This window comes from Daphnia magna, unplaced genomic scaffold (genome assembly GCF_020631705.1).
Source record: "Daphnia magna isolate NIES unplaced genomic scaffold, ASM2063170v1.1 Dm_contigs189, whole genome shotgun sequence".
Classification (NCBI taxonomy): Eukaryota; Metazoa; Arthropoda; class Branchiopoda; order Diplostraca; family Daphniidae; genus Daphnia; species Daphnia magna.
The window spans coordinates 44,165-58,982 of record NW_025533163.1 but is presented as its reverse complement, the minus strand read 5'-3'; the positions used below and the strand labels follow the sequence as shown (position 1 = coordinate 58,982).

The following is a 14,818-nucleotide window of genomic DNA, read 5'->3' as shown; positions in this document are numbered from 1 at the left end:
TTATTCCACAATTTCTTCGGTTTCTATTTTTTTATTCTTTACAAAATTATTTAATTTTTAATTTTTAGTACTTAAAACATCTATTTTGCTATTTTTTTTCTTTCTTTCTTAAATTTCTAAATTCCTCTCTTTCTATATTTTTTTAGAATCTTCTCTTCAGATTTTTAATGGTTTTTTTTAAATTTTTCTAACAATATTTTACCGATTTTTTCTTTATTTGTTTGTTTTTAGTCAATAAGAATTACTGTTTTATTCTTTCATATGTAAGTGGGCCCAGGGTAGCAATGGCAGAGGTAGGAGCATCTAGTAGAAATGCTACTAGAGTAAGACTCCATGGGACAATCATTAAAATCCCAGTTCCTCTGCCAATTATTTTAAAATGTGGGGAGAAATCCTGTCAAGGTGAGCGAGGTAGCGGTCCCTGGTCTGGGGATCGCAAGAGACAATTGGCGGAGACACACATAAAAGAAAGACATTCTAGGAGAGGGGTTCAGTACACCACCCAGTATGTCTGCCTTGGCTGTAAAAAGGAATTTAATTCGTTTATTTCAGCCGGCAGACATGCAAGACCTTGTACTGAGTCCCTTTCCTCCAGTATTCTCCGCCAATCCCTCGAACTAACCATTGCATCTGCAATGGATGGTTCGCAGGGGTCTCCTAATCCCGCTCACTCTTCTCTCCCCACGTTTTCCCCTTCCAGAATTGAAGGGGACAAAATCATTTTAAAATACCCTGGTAAACCCACGAAGTGTCCTAGGTGTGAGTGGACTACCTTGGCAACTAACACCAGAGCCATGGGTAGTATCCACAGACACCTAGAGACAGCCCACACACTCCGACTAGTTAAATATTGGGAATGCGGAGTGTGTGGATTTGCTGGAGATGGCCCTACACTAAAAGGACATTACCAAAGGTTACATTCTAATAACAACCCATCAACCTCCATCCGATTTGCTGGGATATCCAGTATGGATGGCTCAAACCGTGACTCTTCTGCTGCAGTGATCTCTCTAGAGGATGTTACTGCAACAGAAGACGAGCGTGATGAGCTATCCGTGGTGGAAATCCCAGCGATCGAGGAATCCCCTGGTAATGTCCTATCTCCAGCAAATTTTACCGCTAGCCCTATTTTAGATCTTGGGAGGGAGTTCGCCTCCTCTTTTAATACACAAAATTTTAGTTGGCTTTATGAACTCCCCCACAAGAAAATACTAGCCCCACAATTTTATCACAAGAGATTTTAGACCCTTCACCTAACCCCGAGACCTTATCCTTTGTCCCCAGTCAGCACAGCAATCGAGGACGTAGTCACCACAGCTCAGAAGAGCAGAGTCAAAAAGACGACGATTTTGTCAGTCTCTGGGTTCCTGCCTTCTTGAGCTGTGAGACTCTACATGACCTAGACGATGTCCTCGAACGTTGCACAGCTGACTGGCTCCCTAAAGCACAAATTTTACAAGACCCTAGCCCTGAACAACCCCGAGGAAACCCTGACAAAAGAAAAAGAAACCAAAACCGGCAGATGCAGAAGGCCCGGCGACATATCAAGCAAAAGGCGTACGAGGCGAGGAAGATTCAGCGGCTCTTCAACATTTACCCAAGAAGAGCCGTTCGACAGGTGCTCGAAGACCGTTTACCCTCCTACGATGGTACTGTACAAGCTGCGGAGGAATATCTCAAGAGGACTTACAACCGATTGAGACCATCTCCGCAGCAGTGCCAAAGTGCGAGGGAACTCTACGACACCTGCGACTGGTCCCAACCTTCAGAGGACCAGATGAACTTCCTTAATCGTGCGCCAACCCAACAAGAGCTTGAAGCCAAGCTCCGCCGGGCTACCAACACATCACCAGGGGTTGATGGCCTAGAATACCGTCATCTTAGAGCCATCGACCCCAACTGCATTCTGCTGGAAACAGTTTGTAAAATGGTTTGGAAGCTAGGGGTTCCTAATTGTTGGAAGACATCGCGAACTGTCCCCATTTTCAAGAAAGGGGACACTAGCGACTATTCCAACTTTAGACCAATATCCCTTCTTCCTACCATTTACAAACTGTTCTCGGGAGTGATCAGCCAGAGAATAACGCAAGTCGCTTCAGACCTTGGCTGGTTATCTCCCGAGCAAAAGGGTTTCCTCCCGGGGGTCCATGGTATTCAGGAACATACACAGCTCTTACAGACGGTTGTCGAGGAGACAAAGACCAAACGAAAGCACATGTCTATTGCATGGCTGGACATGTGCAACGCGTTTGGATCTGTGCCTCACGCCGTTCTGAATGAGCTGTTCACATCACTTCCAATACCAGAGGACCTCCGGCGCATCCTGGTGGACATATATTCGGGAAATCGGATGGATTTTGCCGTTGGGAAAGAATCCATCCGCATTTTCCCGACAGCAGGTGTTCGCCAGGGTGACGCTCTTAGTTCCCCTATTTTTAACCTGGCTTCCGAACCCCTCGTCAGGGCCGGAAAGTCCAATATTAACCCCGGATTTTTAATATTTGGCTCGCTCGTGAAAACCACGGCATATGCTGACGACATTGCCGTGGTTACAAATTCTCCCTCCGAGCTCCAAAACATTTTAAACGTTTTTACCCTCACCGCAAACACCTTGGGGCTGCAATTTAATGCCGGGAAGTGTGCTTGCCTGGTCTTCGACAAAGGCAAGCCGTCTGACGCCCAGTGCCGAATTGGTGATCAATTAATTCGGTGCTTGGGTCCAGACGACCAAGAAACATATCTTGGTACACCGATCGGAGGAAAATTGCGGTTCCGACCACCAACTGACCTTATCCCTAACCTCGACAAGATTGCCGCCTCCCACCTCGCACCATGGCAAAAACTTGAAATCTTCCGTAGCCACCTTCTTCCCTCCCTTTCCCATCACCTCGCTTCGGGTCGGGTCCTGAAAGACTGTCTTACCCAACTGGACACTGAGTGTAGGAAGTTTCTAGGCCTCATTTGCAACCTTCCCAATCACGCAACGGTCCCGTTTTTCTACGCGGACCGGCGGGTTGGGGGCCTAGGAACATGCCGCCTCACTGATGATGCCGATATCTGGACCATCGCCAGGGCTGCTCAGCTCCTCACTTGTAGAGACCCTACAGTGAGGAACATATGCCGAGAGCAGCTCCATGACACCATCCGGCGAGGGTTCAGAAACGAGCATCCAGGAGTGTTGCCAGTTGGGGAATATCTTTCGGGATCCGTGGATGGGGGGCTCTACAGACTGAGGTACGCGGAGGCAGGGTCCAATCTTTGGACTCTTGCCCGCCAAGCTGCCAAACGACTGGGAGTGCGGATTGATGTATCCGGCGACGAAAATCTAAGAATTGTCGCCGATGACGTCTCCGTAAGCCCAGTCAAGGCAGTCCGCGGACTTCGGAAAGTAGCTCGGCAGCGCTATACCAGGGAACTAATTTCCGACAAGAGCCACCAGGGAGTAGTTGCCACTGGCCTCTCCCTGGAAGACAAGTCGAAAGACATGGCTCGCCTGGTATCCTGCCGTACGCCCCTCTCCTTCCGCGACTGGAGATATCTTCACAGGGCCCGGCTCGACATCCTTCCTCTTCGGGGGCACTCGTGGTTTTGCTCACAGGAGCAAGATACGAGTTGCCGCCGATGCGGAAAGGAAAACGAGACCGGGTTTCATGTGCTTAACCACTGTGAAGAAGGTCTCCAGCTCGCCACCCAGAGGCACAACACCATCCAAGATCTCTTGGAATCGCTGCTAGTCAAGCAGGGACACGACGTCACGATCAACAATGCCATCCCCGGGCAAAGGTTAAGACCGGATGTTGAATTTCAACTATCCGGTTCCCGGGTGATGGTTGACGTCGTGGTCTGCTATGACCAACCAGGGAGTATGGAGAATGCCTACCAGCGGAAATATGATAAATATTCTTCGCATGGGAGGATTCTCCCCCTGGTTGTCGGGTCTCTTGGATCATGGTACCCCAGGAACGACGAAATCCGTTCGATTCTCGGAATCAACGGAAGATCCTGGGGTGCCTTCCGATTCAAGGCCCGATTGGTAGCGATCCAGGGATCAATGGATATGGTGTGTGCCAATTTCCATCATGGTGCACCAAACCCCGAAGCTGAGGATATCCCCCCTTTTCCCGTAGAAACTCCCTACCCAGTAGATTAGTAGATTCTTTCCCTCATATTTTATTTATGTAATTTTAGTAATATTTTAAAATGCACCTACCTCATACATGTTTATTCCCCTTCCGGAAACCCCTCCATAAACTAACCACTGAACCATCGATGCTGAAAATATTGGTGCTGTTTTATGAATTTATTCGTTACACATCATTTACAACAGTTTGTTTACTGGTATTAATAAATTACTTTTCTTAGTTATTAATTCTGTAAATGTAACGACTTAATATTTCACCTTCGATTTTTTACTAGCAGAGCGTAGTTTCGATCTACGGACCTCTGGGTTATGGGCCCAGCACGCTTCCGCTGCGCCACTCTGCTGTTGCAATTGAATGTCTGCATTACGTTCCAATTACACCTTTCGTAGCATTTTAAATTGTTGTGTTACTAAAATGCATCGACCGGGTAACCAGCATTCTAACACAGAACCATCGATGCAAAATAATGGCAACTACTGCTCCCTACCAACACGAAATGTTTTTGTATTTTTGGAGCCTCTTACCCATCAGCAACTTGATTACCATCCGTGCTTTAACGAAAAAACTTTTAGTCCGAAATAGTCTCTTTAACTGTCGAAGTTCCTTGGCCTCTATAGTATAGGAAAGCACAGAAAGCATCTGCCTAGTATATCTATCTGATTCCGGCGTGTCAATCAAGTTTATCACCAATATTCACTGGGATCTTCCTTCAACATTTACAGCGCATGTTTACCACTATTCTAAAGCTACTCACAAGGTTAATGAAATACACACAATAACTCTAAATTATCTTGAAATCTAAAATATTTCTTAAAAACGAGGTAAAATTATCTTTCTGCCTAACTTTAATGATGTACTACAGATCTCCAAAAACAAAATTAAATGGCGTACGTAGCACTTGCATTTGAATGTTGTGCATTATTTGATTGCAAAACAAAACATTATGTTTCGGATTTCGGGGCGCAATGGTAGCGCGCCTGACTCCAGATCAGGAGGTTGCGTGTTTAAATCACGTCGAGATCAGAGGGTTTGTTCAGCATTTCATTTTTAAATGTATCATTCAATGACGTTAGAGTGACAGCTATTCCAGGGCAATAATCCTTAGACTTTGTGGACGTGTAAACCATTTGACAATTGCATTCAATAATACTTTTATTTCAAATTGCATATTAATGATGCGCAAGTAAGTGGTAGCTTACCAAAAATGTAGTAATGTTAAGAGAAGGTGAAGTTCGCCAACTGCATGTAGCGATATACTTAGGGTTCGTGAAAGTGGTGACGTAACTAGGGAAACTGATTAGTCGCAATTTGTGTTTGTTACGGTCGCCTAGGGATTCTTTAAATGAAATGTCAATGTTAGACGTAAAATGCATCGACCGGGAATCGAACCCGGGCCGCCCGCGTGATAGGCGAGCATTCTACCACTGATCCATCGATGCTGAGAATATTAGTGCTGTTTTATGAATTTATTCGTTACACATCATTTACAACAGTTTGTTTACTGGTATTAATAAATTACTTTTCTTAGTTATTAATTGTGTAAATGTATCGACTTAATATTTCACCTTCGATTTTTTACTAGCAGAGCGTAGTTTCGATCTACGGACATCTGGGTTATGGGCCCAGCACGCTTCCGCTGCGCCACTCTGCTGTTGCAATTGAATGTCTGCATTACGTTCCAATTACACCTTTCGTAGCATTTTAAATTGTTGTGTTACTAAAATGCATCGACCGGGTAACCAAGCATTCTAACACAGAACCATCGATGCAAAATAATGGCAACTACTGCTCCCTACCAACACGAAATGTTTTTGTATTTTTTGGAGCCTCTTACCCATCAGCAACTTGATTACCATCCGTGCTTTAACGAAAAAACTTTTAGTCCGAAATAGTCTCTTTAACTGTCGAAGTTCCTTGGCCTCTATAGTATAGGAAAGCACAGAAAGCATCTGCCTAGTATATCTATCTGATTCCGGCGTGTCAATCAAGTTTATCACCAATATTCACTGGGATCTTCCTTCAACATTTACAGCGCATGTTTACCACTATTCTAAAGCTACTCACAAGGTTAATGAAATACACACAATAACTCTAAATTATCTTGAAATCTAAAATATTTCTTAAAAACGAGGTAAAATTATCTTTCTGCCTAACTTTAATGATGTACTACAGATCTCCAAAAACAAAATTAAATGGCGTACGTAGCACTTGCATTTGAATGTTGTGCATTATTTGATTGCAAAACAAAACATTATGTTTCGGATTTCGGGGCGCAATGGTAGCGCGCCTGACTCCAGATCAGGAGGTTGCGTGTTTAAATCACGTCGAGATCAGAGGGTTTGTTCAGCATTTCATTTTTAAATGTATCATTCAATGACGTTAGAGTGACAGCTATTCCAGGGCAATAATCCTTAGACTTTGTGGACGTGTAAACCATTTGACAATTGCATTCAATAATACTTTTATTTCAAATTGCATATTAATGATGCGCAAGTAAGTGGTAGCTTACCAAAAATGTAGTAATGTTAAGAGAAGGTGAAGTTCGCCAACTGCATGTAGCGATATACTTAGGGTTCGTGAAAGTGGTGACGTAACTAGGGAAACTGATTAGTCGCAATTTGTGTTTGTTACGGTCGCCTAGGGATTCTTTAAATGAAATGTCAATATTAGACGTAAAATGCATCGACCGGGAATCGAACCCGGGCCGCCCGCGTGATAGGCGAGCATTCTACCACTGATCCATCGATGCTGAGAATATTAGTGCTGTTTTATGAATTTATTCGTTACACATCATTTACAACAGTTTGTTTACTGGTATTAATAAATTACTTTTCTTAGTTATTAATTGTGTAAATGTATCGACTTAATATTTCACCTTCGATTTTTTACTAGCAGAGCGTAGTTTCGATCTACGGACATCTGGGTTATGGGCCCAGCACGCTTCCGCTGCGCCACTCTGCTGTTGCAATTGAATGTCTGCATTACGTTCCAATTACACCTTTCGTAGCATTTTAAATTGTTGTGTTACTAAAATGCATCGACCGGGTAACCAGCATTCTAACACAGAACCATCGATGCAAAATAATGGCAACTACTGCTCCCTACCAACACGAAATGTTTTTGTATTTTTTGGAGCCTCTTACCCATCAGCAACTTGATTACCATCCGTGCTTTAACGAAAAAACTTTTAGTCCGAAATAGTCTCTTTAACTGTCGAAGTTCCTTGGCCTCTATAGTATAGGAAAGCACAGAAAGCATCTGCCTAGTATATCTATCTGATTCCGGCGTGTCAATCAAGTTTATCACCAATATTCACTGGGATCTTCCTTCAACATTTACAGCGCATGTTTACCACTATTCTAAAGCTACTCACAAGGTTAATGAAATACACACAATAACTCTAAATTATCTTGAAATCTAAAATATTTCTTAAAAACGAGGTAAAATTATCTTTCTGCCTAACTTTAATGATGTACTACAGATCTCCAACAACAAAATTAAATGGCGTACGTAGCACTTGCATTTGAATGTTGTGCATTATTTGATTGCAAAACAAAACATTATGTTTCGGATTTTGTGGCGCAATGGTAGCGCGCCTGACTCTAGATCAGGAGGTTGCGTGTTCAAATCACGTCGAGATCAGAGGGTTTGTTCAGCATTTCATGTTTAAATGTATCATTCAATGACGTTAGAGTGACAGCTATTCCAGGGCAATAATCATTAGACTTTGTGGACGTGTAAACCATTTGACAATTGCATTCAATAATACTATTATTTCAAATTGCATATTAATGATGCGCAAGTAAGTGGTAGCTTACCAAAAATGTTGTAATGTTAAGAGAAGGTGAAGTTCGCCAACTGCATGTAGCGATATACTTAGGGTTCGTGAAAGTGGTGACGTAACTAGGGAAACTGATTAGTCGCAATTGGTGTTTGTTACGGTCGCCTAGGGATTCTTTAAATGAAATGTCAATATTAGACGTAAATTGCATCGACCGGGAATCGAACCCGGGCCGCCCGCGTGGCAGGCGAGCATTCTATCTTCTTTTTCCCTTCTGCTAGACTTCGTGGAGAGCAGACGTGTTTTTAAAGAGCTTCGGTTTTTATTGATGAAGTGTTTTAGCTCCTTGTATTATTTTTACATTTTATCCATTGACATCCAAAAATCCCTTAAAAACATTCTTATGCTTTAACCAAAACAAATATTGAATTTTAATGCATATATTTCTTTAATTTTAATACTCAATAGAATTTTTTTATTTATTCTTTTCATCCTTGATTCTTTTTTTCTCATTTGATTCCACACTTTCTTCGGTTTTTAAAATTTTTTTTATTCTTCACAATTTTTTTTTTCTTATTTTATTCCACAATTTCCTCAGTTTAAATTTATTTTATATTTTTTTATTCTTCACTCAAGTTTTTTTTATTCCACAATTTCTTCTGTTTTAATTTTTTTAATTCTTCACAAAATTATTTTATTTTTAATTTTTATTACTTAAAGCGTCAATTTTGTTATTTTTTTTTTCCTCTTTCTTAAATTTCTATAAATCTTTTCTTTTTATATTTATTTAGAATTTTCTCTCCAGATGTTTAATGGTTTATTTTTTATTTTTCTAACAATATTTTACCGATTTTTTCTATACTTCTTTGGTTTTAGTCAATAAGAATTACTGTTTTATTCTTTCATATGTAAGTGGGCACAGGGTAGCAATGGCAGAGGTAGGAGCATCTAGTAGAAATGCTACTAGAGTAAGACTCCATGGGACAATCATTAAAATCCCAGTTCCTCTGCCAAACGTTTTAAAATGTGGGGAGAAATCCTGTCAAGGTGAGCGAGGTAGCGGTCCCTGGTCTGGGGATCGCAAGAGACAATTGGCGGAGACACACATAAAAGAAAGACATTCTAGGAGAGGGGTTCAGTACACCACCCAGTATGTCTGCCTTGGCTGTAAAAAGGAATTTAATTCGTTTATTTCAGCCGGCAAAAAATAAAAACTTTTTTTTAATTCCCTTTCTCCAGTATTCTCCGCCAATCCCTCGAACTAACCATTGCATCTGCAATGGATGGTTCCTGGGGTTTCTAATCCCGCTCCTAACTCTTCTCTCCCCACGTTTTCCCCTTCCAGAATTGAAGGGAAAATAATTTTCCTTCCAAAATTGAACCTGGAAAAACCCAACGAAGTGTCCTAGGTGTGAGTGGACTACCTTGGCAACTAACACCAGAGCCATGGGTAGTATCCACAGACACCTAGAGACAGCCCACACACTCCGACTACTTAAATATTGGGAATGCGGAGTGTGTGGATTTGCTGGAGATGGCCCTACACTAAAAGGACATTACCAAAGGTTACATTCTAATAACAACCCATCACCCTCCATCCGATTTGCTGGGATATCCAGTATGGATGGCTCCAACCATGACTCTTCTGCTGCAGTGATCTCTCTAGAGGATGTTACTGCAACAGAAGACGAGCGTGATGAGCTATCCGTGGTGGAAATCCCAGCGATCGAGGAATCCCATGGTAATGTCCAATCTCCAGCAAATTTTACCGCAAGCACTATTTTAGATCTTGGGAGGAAGTTCGCCTCCTCTTTTAATACACAAAATTTTAGTTGGCTTTATGAACTCCCCCACAAGAAAATACTAGCCCCACAATTTTATTACAAGAGATTTTAGACCCTTCACCTAACCCCGAGACCTTAACCTTTGTCCCCAGTCAGCAAAGCAATCGAGGACGTAGTCATAACAGCTCAGAAGAGCAGAGCCAAAGAGACGACGATTTTGTCAGTCTCTGGGTTCCTGCCTTCTTGAGCTGTGAGACTCTACATGACCTAGACGACGTCCTCGAACGTTGCACAGCTGACTGGCTCCCTAAAGCACAAATTTTACAAGACCCAAGCCCTGAACAACCCCGAGGAAACCCTGAAAAAGAAAAAGAAACCAAAACCGGCAGATGCAGAAGGCCCGGCGACATATCAAGCAAAAGGCGTACGAGGCGAGGAAGATTCAGCGGCTCTTCAACATTTACCCAAGAAGAGCCGTTCGAGAGGTGCTCGAAGACCGTTCACCCTCCTACGATGGTACTGTACAAGCTGCGGAGGAATATCTCAAGAGGACTTACAACCGATTGAGACCATCTCCGCAGCAGTGCCAAAGTGCGAGGGAACTCTACGACACCTGCGACTGGTCCCAACCTTCAGAGGACCAGATGAACTTCCTTAATCGTGCGCCAACCCAACAAGAGCTTGAAGCTAAGCTTCGCCGGGCTACCAACACATCACCAGGGGTTGATGGCCTAGAATACCGTCATCTTAGAGCCATCGACCCCAACTGCATTCTGCTGGAAACAGTTTGTAAAATGGTTTGGAAGCTAGGGGTTCCTAATTGTTGGAAGACATCGCGAACTGTCCCCATTTTCAAGAAAGGGGACACTAGCGACTATTCCAACTTTAGACCAATATCCCTTCTTCCTACCATTTACAAACTGTTCTCGGGAGTGATCAGCCAGAGAATAACGCAAGTCGCTTCAGACCTTGGCTGGTTATCTCCCGAGCAAAAGGGTTTCCTCCCGGGGGTCCATGGTATTCAGGAACATACACAGCTCTTACAGACGGTTGTCGATGAGACAAAGACCAAACGAAAGCACATGTCTATAGCATGGCTAGACATGTGCAACGCGTTTGGATCTGTGCCTCACGCCGTTCTGAATGAGCTGTTTACATCACTTCCAATACCAGAAGACCTCCGGCGCATCCTGGTGGACATATATTCGGGAAATCGGATGGATTTTGCCGTTGGGAAAGAATCCATCCGCATTTTCCCGACAGCAGGTGTTCGCCAGGGTGACGCTCTTAGTTCCCCTATTTTTAATCTGGCTTCCGAGCCCCTCGTCAGGGCCGGAAAGTCCAATATTAACCCCGGATTTTTATTATTTGGCTCGCTCGTGAAAACCACGGCATATGCTGACGACATTGCCGTGGTTACAAATTCTCCCTCCGAGCTCCAAAACATTTTAAACGTTTTTACCCTCACCGCAAACACCTTGGGACTGCAATTTATGCCGGGAAGTGTGCTTGCCTGGTCTTCGACAAAGGCAAGCCGTCTGACGCCCAGTGCCGAATTGGTGATCAATTAATTCGGTGCTTGGGTCCAGACGACCAAGAAACATATCTTGGTACACCGATCGGAGGAAAATTGCGGTTCCGACCACCAACTGACCTTATCCCTAACCTCGACAAGATTGCCGCCTCCCACCTCGCACCATGGCAAAAACTTGAAATCTTCCGTAGCCACCTTCTTCCCTCCCTTTTCCATCACCTCGCTTCGGGTCGGGTCCTGAAAGACTGCCTTACCCAACTGGACACTGAGTGTAGGAAGTTTCTAGGCCTTATTTGCAACCTTCCCAATCACGCAACGGTCCCGTTCTTCTACGCGGACCGGCGGGTTGGGGGCCTAGGAACATGCCGCCTCACTGATGATACCGATATCTGGACCATCGCCAGGGCTGCTCAGCTCCTCACTTGTAGAGACCCTACAGTGAGGAACATATGCCGAGAGCAGCTCCATGACACCATCCGGCGAGGGTTCAGAAACGAGCATCCAGGAGTGTTGCCAGTTGGGGAATATCTTTCGGGATCCGTGGATGGGGGGCTCTACAGACTGAGGTACGCGGAGGCAGGGTCCAATCTTTGGACTCTTGCCCGCCAAGCTGCCAAACGACTGGGAGTGCGGATTGATGTATCCGGCGACGAAAATCTAAGAATTGTCGCCGATGACGTCTCCGTAAGCCCAGTCAAGGCAGTCCGCGGACTTCGGAAAGTAGCTCGGCAGCGTTATACCAGGGACCTAATTTCCGACAAGAGCCACCAGGGAGTAGTTGCCACTGGCCTCTCCCTGGAAGACAAGTCGAAAGACATGGCTCGCCTGGTATCCTGCCGTACGCCCCTCTCCTTCCGAGACTGGAGATATCTTCACAAGGCCCGGCTCGACATCCTTCCTCTTCGGGGGCACTCGTGGTTTTGCTCACAGGAGCAAGATACGAGTTGCCGCCGATGCGGAAAGGAAAACGAGACCGGGTTTCATGTGCTTAACCACTGTGAAGAAGGTCTCCAGCTCGCCACCAAGAGGCACAACACCATCCAAGATCTCTTGGAGTCGCTGCTAGTCAAGCAGGGACACGACGTCACGATCAACAATGCCATCCCCGGGCAAAGGTTAAGACCGGATGTTGAATTTCAACTATCCGGTTCCCGGGTGATGGTCGACGTCGTGGTCTGCTATGACCAACCAGGGAGTATGGAGAATGCCTACCAGCGGAAATAAGATAAATATTCTTCGCATGGGAGGATTCTCCCCCTGGTTGTCGGGTCTCTTGGATCATGGTACCCCAGGAACGACGAAATCCGTTCGATTCTCGGAATCAACGGAAGATCCTGGGGTGCCTTCCGATTCAAGGCCCGATTGGCAGCGATCCAGGGATCAATGGAAATGGTGTGTGCCCATTTCCATCATGGTGCACCAAACCCCGAAGCTGAGGATATCCCCCTTTTCCCGTAGAAACTCCCTACCCAGTAGATTAGTAGATTCTTTCCCTCATATTTTATTTATCTAATTTTTGTAATATTTTAAAATGCACCTACCTCATACATGTTTATTCCCCTTCCGGAAACCCCTCCATAAACTAACCACTGAACCATCGATGCTGAGATTATTAGTGCTGTTTTATGAATTTATTCGTTACACATCATTTACAACAGTTTGTTTACTGGTATTAATAAATTACTTTTCTTAGTTATTAATTCTGTAAATGTATCGACTTAATATTTCACCTTCGATTTTTTACTAGCAGAGCGTAGTTTCGATCTACGCACCTCTGGGTTATGGGCCCAGCACGCTTCCGCTGCGCCACTCTGCTGTTGCAATTGAATGTCTGCATTACGTTCCAATTACACCTTTCGTAGCATTTTAAATTGTTGTGTTACTAAAATGCATCGACCGGGTAACCAGCATTCTAACACAGAACCATCGATGCAAAATAATGGCAACTACTGCTCCCTACCAACACGAAATGTTTTTGTATTTTTTGGAGCCTCTTACCCATCAGCAACTTGATTACCATCCGTGCTTTAACGAAAAAACTTTTAGTCCGAAATAGTCTCTTTAACTGTCGAAGTTCCTTGGCCTCTATAGTATAGGAAAGGACAGAAAGCATCTGCCTAGTATATCTATCTGATTCCGGCGTGTCAATCAAGTTTATCACCAATATTCACTGGGATCTTCCTTCAACATTTACAGCGCATGTTTACCACTATTCTAAAGCTACTCACAAGGTTAATGAAATACACACAATAACTCTAAATTATCTTGAAATCTAAAATATTTCTTAAAAACGAGGTAAAATTATCTTTCTGCCTAACTTTAATGATGTACTACAGATCTCCAAAAACAAAATTAAATGGCGTACGTAGCACTTGCATTTGAATGTTGTGCATTATTTGATTTCAAAACAAAACATTATGTTTCGGATTTCGTGGCGCAATGGTAGCGCGCCTGACTCCAGATCAGGAGGTTGCGTGTTCAAATCACGTCGAGATCAGAGGGTTTGTTCAGCATTTCATGTTTAAATGTATCATTCAATGACGTTAGATTGACAGCTTTTCCAGGCCAATAATCCTTAGACTTTGTGGACGTGTAAACCATTTGACAATTGCATTCAATAATACTTTTATTTCAAATTGCATATTAATGATGCGCAAGTAAGTGGTAGCTTACCAAAAATGTAGTAATGTTAAGAGAAGGTGAAGTTCGCCAACTGCATGTAGCGATATACTTAGGGTTCGTGAAAGTGGTGACGTAACTAGGGAAACTGATTAGTCGCAATTTGTGTTTGTTACGGTCGCCTAGGGATTCTTTAAATGAAATGTCAATATTAGACGTAAAATGCATCGACCGGGAATCGAACCCGGGCCGCCCGCGTGGCAGGCGAGCATTCTACCACTGAACCATCGATGCTGAGAATATTAGTGCTGTTTTATGAATTTATTCGTTACACATCATTTACAACAGTTTGTTTACTGGTATTAATAAATTACTTTTCTTAGTTATTAATTCTGTAAATGTATCGACTTAATATTTCACCTTCGATTTTTTACTAGCAGAGCGTAGTTTAGATCTACGGACCTCTGGGTTATGGGCCCAGCACGCTTCCGCTGCGCCACTCTGCTGTTGCAATTGAATGTCTGCATTACGTTCCAATTACACCTTTCGGGGAATCTTCTGTCTGACTCCGTCCGAAGCAGACGTGTTTTTATGAGCTCCCGTTTTTATCGTTTGTTTACATGAGCAGACTATCTTTTATCCTTATTTTTCGCGAAACCTTTTTGATACCTCTTTTACTTCCACACTTTCTTCGGTTTTTTAATTTTTTTATTCTTCATAAATTTTTTTTATTCCACAATTTCTTCGGTTTAAATTTATTTAATATTTTTTTTAATTCTTCACTTAATTTTTTTTTATTCCACAATTTCTTCTGTTTTTATTTTATTTTATTCTTCACTAAATTATTTTATTTTTAATTTTTATTACTTAAAACGTCAATTTTGCTATTTTATTTTCCTCTTTCTTAAATTTCTATAAATCCTTTCTTTCTATATTTATTTAGAAATTCTCTTCAGAT

General features: G+C 43.2%; 4 non-coding genes across 4 annotated transcripts; 1 reads left to right on the top strand and 3 right to left on the bottom strand.

Moving 5' to 3' along the window:
- Positions 1 to 5,510: 5,510 nt before the first annotated feature.
- Positions 5,511 to 5,581, bottom strand: Trnad-auc. The gene has a single exon. It is a non-coding gene; the product is annotated as a tRNA-Asp (tRNA).
- Positions 5,582 to 6,820: 1,239 nt separating this feature from the next.
- Trnad-auc lies at positions 6,821 to 6,891 on the bottom strand. Its single transcript has one exon. It is a non-coding gene; the product is annotated as a tRNA-Asp (tRNA).
- A 6,775-nt stretch (positions 6,892 to 13,666) lies between these two features.
- On the top strand, positions 13,667 to 13,738 carry Trnaw-cca. Its single transcript has one exon. It is a non-coding gene; the product is annotated as a tRNA-Trp (tRNA).
- A 345-nt stretch (positions 13,739 to 14,083) lies between these two features.
- On the bottom strand, positions 14,084 to 14,154 carry Trnag-gcc. The gene has a single exon. It is a non-coding gene; the product is annotated as a tRNA-Gly (tRNA).
- Positions 14,155 to 14,818: the final 664 nt, after the last annotated feature.